Genomic DNA, 6,700 nt, shown 5'->3' with positions numbered 1-6,700 from the left:
CTTTCCAAATACCTTAACCTGAAGCATTGGCAATCAATGACTAGGCAGACAGGTTTTAAGAAAGTCTCTTCTAATATGGATTGCAACATACAGATTCTGTGTTATTAAAACAATTCACATGCCTTTTTCACACATGATTTCCAGTTACTTAGGTAGGCAAGACCACACAATATAACTTAATACATAGCAATCAAAAATTTCCACACCATCCTTTAATATAAAGCCATGTCCCTATGTAATAAGTGATGCAACAGACTTTCCCTGAAGTCCCAATTCCTACAATTGAAGCTTAAGCCCGGTGAAGAAAGAATTAAAATTCTTTGGTTGCTGCTGAATCACCGGCTGCATTGGGTTATTTTCCTGTGCATTAGACTTTAATTATAACTAAGCTTTAGCCATCTGCTCTACTCCCTAATTACAGATGCAACAAATATTTCACAATTCCAACCGTTAAAGAGATCTAAGAAAGCTCCATCTATGGTGTGCAAGGTTGGCTTCACTGGGGTCCTTTGCACTCCTTTTAAAGCACTAGGGAAGAGGACAGGATCCTCTGCACATGAAGCAGATCCTGTTATTAATTTCAGGAGGCCTTTGCTGTGTCACACCTCTTGGAAGGACTGTAAACTTCCCTGTGCCAGGGCCACAGCAGTGCTACCTGCTGGTGGCCTCTAACCCAGATGTTCCTGTCCCACAAGGACTTGAAAGAAAGATGAGCAATTCAGAGCACCTGATGCATCAGCAGCTACAGCATTGGGAAAGGACTCTGACATAAATTCTGGGCTTTTTTGGTGTGGATGCTAAAGGCACTTAAACCCCAGCTGCCCACCTGGCTTCTCTTGCTGTGGGTGTTCTCACACCACACACATCCTACTAGGGTAAGTCCCTGTGAGTGTTTCAGCTTTATCATTTCATGGGCCAGTTCCTGATCCACATGGAGAAAGGTGAGACCTCAGACATCCTACTGTGGTCAGCAGCATCTGAAGGCAAAGCCCCCATTGTGTTCCCTGCCTGCTGCAACACTAATTATCTCAGCAGAGAAAAGGGTTGGATTAAGGCATGATAGTGCCCCAACCATCCAGAGCAGCACATCTGGCCTAGCTGGGAGCACAGTAAACTCTCCCTGCACAGCTGGGGCTGGCTGTCCTTGCCCACAGGCTGTTGGATAGCCCAGGAGGAGAAGCTTGCTGCAGACTCTGGAGCCTCTCAGTCACCTTCCCCACAGCTCTGCTCACTGTCACGAGACACAGCTGCAGTTGCCTGAGCTGCCACCACCACACTCCCCTGTCCTGAACCCTGCCCTGTCCAGAGCCTCAAGCACACTTGTAGCTGTAGGGCTGTGCTTGTGCCTCCACCAACCACCTGGACAACTGCCCAGTGTTTTGTAATTGCACACGCCGCCACTGACCTCAGCAATCCCTTCACCAGTCATAGTCAGATGCCTGGTGAGCTCCAGAGCTGTTATTCATCACAAAAAGATTTGGTTTCACAGCAGCTGCCTGCAACTGTGTCCGTGCCCAGTTGTGGAGAGGAGGGCACGTCCTCTCCAGGTACATGCCGTGGGCTATTTTGTGTTTGTGTGCGTGTCTGGGGAAAGCACAGACACAGAGGATAGGAGAAGAAAAGGTTAAATTCACAAAGCTGAAGTGTAAATGTTTGTATTTGCTAGTGTCCCAGAAAGAATAGAGCTTTTTAGACAAAAGAGAAAGCTAAGAAAGGGTAGAGTAATCCAGAAGCACATACAGTTTCCATGGTGGGATTTCACATGGTTATATTTAAATTATCTCATCTCCTGCATCCAGTAAGTTTTCAAATGATATCCAGTGGTTTCTCACCACAATTATATGTAAGACCCTCTTTACATTTCTAACATTTAGGTATACGCCCAGACTCTCACTCTGAACGTAATGTTAAAATGAATTTTTAAAAAGTAATCAACCAACACTCTTCTGCTGTGCTTTGACAAAGACCCAAAACCACCACGTTTCTTGTGGTTTTCTTCTAAAATCATTATGACAGGGCTGAGTGGAATCACGAGGCAGGTTTGCTGAGTGGTTTGGTTCTGAGAATATAATAGAGTCCAGAGTCAAAGTATGTATCTCTGGCATCAGAGCAAGGGATCTCAGTGTTTCTGTGGGTATTCATAACCATGTGCTTGCATGTCCTAGCCTCTGGGTGATTATATATCACACAGGGTGATAACATGCACACTGAGAATAACCCCGCAGGAGACACCATGCTTGAAAAGAAGCCACTCTCCATGATGACTTCCTTGAAGTTGGTCCCAGAGCCAGAAAATCCTGCTCTGTCATTCTAGTTCAACTTTAGGCCATAAGAAAACCAACAGCAGAATAATATCAGTTGCTTCAGCCTCAAGCAAGAAGCAGAACAAAGTCTAGCATTCTCCAAAGACCTCCTAAAGCTATCCAGAGCCATATGTGGAGTTATGTCCTCAAGCAAAGCACAGTCCTATTTATCTCTGCAAAGGTCCTGAAAACTGGTGTCTTCCCTTTCTGCCACAGAGGTCTTTTTGGTTTGGACTCTGATGTTGCATTCAGGAACCATTTGAGAAGTGACCAGAGCCAAGAGCAGCCCATGAATGAGAGTGCAACACGAGGTTCAAAACCTAAATATAAGCAGCAGAGGTTCAAATGGCCCAAAAGCAATATAAACAGGACACATGGATTCAGGTCTGGGCTGAAACTGCCCTTATTCTAGTCACAAAAGAATTCTCACTGATTTAAGTAAGGTTTTTGCCACTGGGATATTGTTTTATTTACAGGCTTCAGCTGTATCTTTCCCTTTTTTTGTATTTTCCAACATTTCATGCCCTGGGGAGTGCTCAGCAAGTGAGCAGCCTGGGGAACAGGTATGCAGAAATCCCTCCAAGCACAGGAGCCAGAATTGTGAGCAACTTTCCCTGTGCTGAGGCTGACATGGACACTGTGAGCAAGTGCCTGCCAGGAAGCCAGATGAGGAGATCTGCTTAAGGAGACAAAATAATTCAGTGTGGCATCTTTCAAGAACTAAGTTAAAGGGAAACAATCTCTTCATTTGAACGATCCTCCCCTTCCCCATGCATAAAAGGATAAAAACCTGCTTTTCTTCCCACACATGATCAATTTTATTCAATATGATTTCTGTTCCTGATTTTTCCTTTACTATACCCCTGAGCCAGCCAGGTCTGTACTACCAAGCCCAAGAAAGGAGCAAGCAGCACAGTGGAAGACAGGAGCCCAAACAGGAGCTGTGTGCCTTGAGTCAGATGCATGTCCTTACTCACAGATATAGCACAAACTCTGATTCAAATCCCCGGGTTTTCCCCACCCACCACTCTATGTTCACTGAACATCCCAAGCAATAAATTCAACACGTCGCTCTGGGAGATTAAGTTATGCTCCCTGCATAGCAAGGACAGCTGCACTGCACTGAGGATACACTCAGAATGTAGAATTATATTGATTTTGGCTGATCTCAACACTGTTGACCTCAAGATGTGTGATGGCAGATGAAGATTAATGGTGAGGAATCTGGATGGATCAACTACTAGATTCTGTAGACAAATTTGCTGTGTCTGTCAGATATGTATGTTGAGCTTTCCTGCTGGTCTCTGAGCAGACCCATGGCAAGCTTAGCCCCAGCCAGGTAAGATTCAGCTCAGGACCCAAAACTGTGCAGCTATTTGAGGCTGGCTGAGACCCCAGACCAATATACCCAGCACCAACGTGGCCATGGCTCAGTTTAGTGCTGGCTTTAGTCCAGGCCAGACAGGGACTCACATCTGTCTGCAAACACTGCATTGCCATCCTCTCCATCCAGCCAGGTCTAATCCTGCAGGGCTCTGTGCTCATAGAGTGCCTCGTGATGCACTGCCCATCATCTCAGGTCAGATAAACCATAAACTGTAGGAGAAACTCCTGCATTTCACAGTGGTGAAGAACTGTGCAAACTAGGCTGAGGAAGGCATTCAGCAGATTCAGGCTGTACTTAGATGATGCAGCTGACCAAAAGAAAGTTATTTGCAGGTAACTGGACAACAGAAAACAAGTCATCGTGCTTGCAGCAGCAGAAAGCATCACAAATATGCAAGTTACAGTAACTTTCCAGAAAAGAAGAGGGAGGAATAGGTGGAGACCTGCTCAGAGGTGATTAAGTGGATAGAGTCATATGCCCTAACCACAGTGCACCTGCTCTCAGGCTCTCCTGCTGCAGCCCTCTGCACCCTCCCCTCACCTTCCCGCACTGCCACATCAATGCAAACCTGATGCACCCCTCCATGCCCAAGGCAGACCAAAAATTCCCAGCAGTGCAGGAACAGGAGCAGGGAGAGGGGCAGAGCTGGGATAGGGAGCTGGAAAGGGTGAGAGAAAGGGCAAAGAGCCCTGCGGTCACTGCTTGTTTGCCACATGGAAAGGATCAAAGGAACAGCAGCTCCTTTCTCCAAACATCCCCTATCCTGCAAGAGCCACATGGGCCAAGGTTGGCTGCAGCAGGCACACAGCTGGTGTAGCCATCAGCATGGCTTTCTTGGGCTCCAGTCTCAATGAAATGGAGAGCAACTTTGCCAGGACTGTCTTGCCATTTTGGCAGCCAGCTAACACAGGCGACTGCCTGCGGTTAGAGAGTGCCCTACAGGCACCAGATGGCTCTTGTGGGGAATTTCTGAAGAAAATCCAAGAGGTTTGGACCATCTGAAAGTGTAGAAAGAAGTTCATAAGAGTAGGAAAAAATTAATGACTCTGTCAGGGAATAGGAAAGCAGCCCTTAAGCAATGAAAGTTTAAAAAGCATGATCATAGCAGATTACATTCAGCACAGACAGATCCCAACAGAGAGGATAGGCTGGAGTCCCAAAGTTAAGGCTGTAGGGATTCTCTGAAGATGCGTTTGAGCACAGGTCTCCACCAAAGCTGAATACGTAGGTGTGGAAACTAGGGTTGGCAGAAGTGGCTTAACAGTGCATTCCCTGTTTGTGTACAAGTCCAAAACGTGCCATTCTGGAGCAACCTGCTGGAAGAGGTTTTGCTGTGATCCTGGAAAGACACTGCAACATGAGAATGGATCTCCAAAGATATGGATGGGAGGAAAAAAATAAGAAATCAATCTAGGGATGTGGCAGCATGGTATCTTGACAGGGACACACTCTCATTGCCCTAGCTTCTATCTATTGTCAGTATGAAATACTCCTTTTCTTTCCGATAAGGTTGGGTCACCAAGAATTTACAGTTTTCTTTTTTTTTTTTTTTTTTTTTTTTTTTTTTTTTTTTTTTTGATTAATGAGTCGAGCTGAGGTCAGAAGTTTCAGTACATACTCAATATCAATGGCTTCAACTGATCACAGACCCATGATCTTGTACCAACCCACAGCCTTCAAAGACTGAGCTTTTGCCACAGAGAGCACGTGCACATGGATGAAAAGTCTCGTCAATGTCACCTGGTTTCCTTGCAGACTCATACAGATGTACACTCCAGGTATAGTTGATGTACATAAATGTGCAGTGAGGTAGAAAAGAGAGCCCACAAAATAGTCAGGACAAGGATGATCTTTAGAAAAATCAAAGTTGTTCTCATCTATGTGCTAATTCAGCTGCCAGTGACCATGAACCTCTGTCTTGAGCATCACAAATGAAAAAGATTCATCAAGGACATACTAAGAAATTCTAGGCTCAAACACCAAGTTTGCTTTCTAATGGAAATGACCTGCTAGATATTGAACATTGTGGGTTATTTGCTGGTGCCATTGGGGAACAAGTCGCACAAGACTAATTCATAAACATCAGAACTCAAAATATTAATTCTTGGCTTGCAAATGAATGTCACTTCAATTAAGGAGATGCTGCCTTGTGTTTGCAACATTGGAGCTCCTGAGGCTTTTATGGGCATGAGGATCAAAACAGCCAAGCTGTTCTGATCCAGTGCAGTGGTACACACAGCACCACTACAAATGAAAAAAAAAGGACCAAAAAATCTCCTTCTATGAGAACCAGGCAGCTAAATATTGTGGTGTGACCATGTTACTCTGGTAGAACCAGGTGAGGATAAACCACATGAAAGACAACTTGTCCACACTAGAAAGCCAGCTGGAGCTGGTGTTGTTAAAATGCTGTCACCTGCCCTCTGCAGTGAATCCCAGTTGACCACTGTGTTCCTGAGCAAAAGTAGCTTTAGCGCTGGAAAGTTCAAAGACAGCTCATCATCCTGGGCAGCTTGTCTTCTGCCATGTACCCATGACCCATGACTTGGACAAAGTCTGTCATTCTAAAGCAAGATAATTATACCCAACATCATTAGCAACAAAACAATTAATTCCTAATTCCAAAGTGCTTATACAAAGAAGATGAAGATAAGAAGGAGAACAAACCCTTTGCAAATGCAGCAGAGCATTGACTGTCTGCATATGCCTCACTTAATTACCTATTCAAAAGGAACAAAGCGTCTTTCGTACTGTGACTCTAAAAATTAATTAGTTTCAGATCTCATTAAATAAAGATCCAGTTCAACTCTAATTAAATTAGTCTGCCTTTGACAATCAGCTGCTGTCTAGCTATTGAAGGTAGCAAACTCCTTTTCCTCACATCTCTCCCAGGTGTCAGCAGAGGCAGGGATGCTGGCAGCATCAGCACGGAGCAGGACCAGGATGCCCACAGGCCTGGGGAATAGCTGGTACACAGGAAACCTCTTGGACTTCAGGTCTTCTGTTTCAA

Source organism: Zosterops lateralis (genome assembly GCF_965231275.1).
Source record: "Zosterops lateralis genome assembly, chromosome: 10".
Taxonomy (NCBI): domain Eukaryota; kingdom Metazoa; phylum Chordata; class Aves; order Passeriformes; family Zosteropidae; genus Zosterops; species Zosterops lateralis.
The sequence above is the reverse complement of the archived record's forward strand: the minus strand, read 5'-3'. Positions refer to the sequence as shown.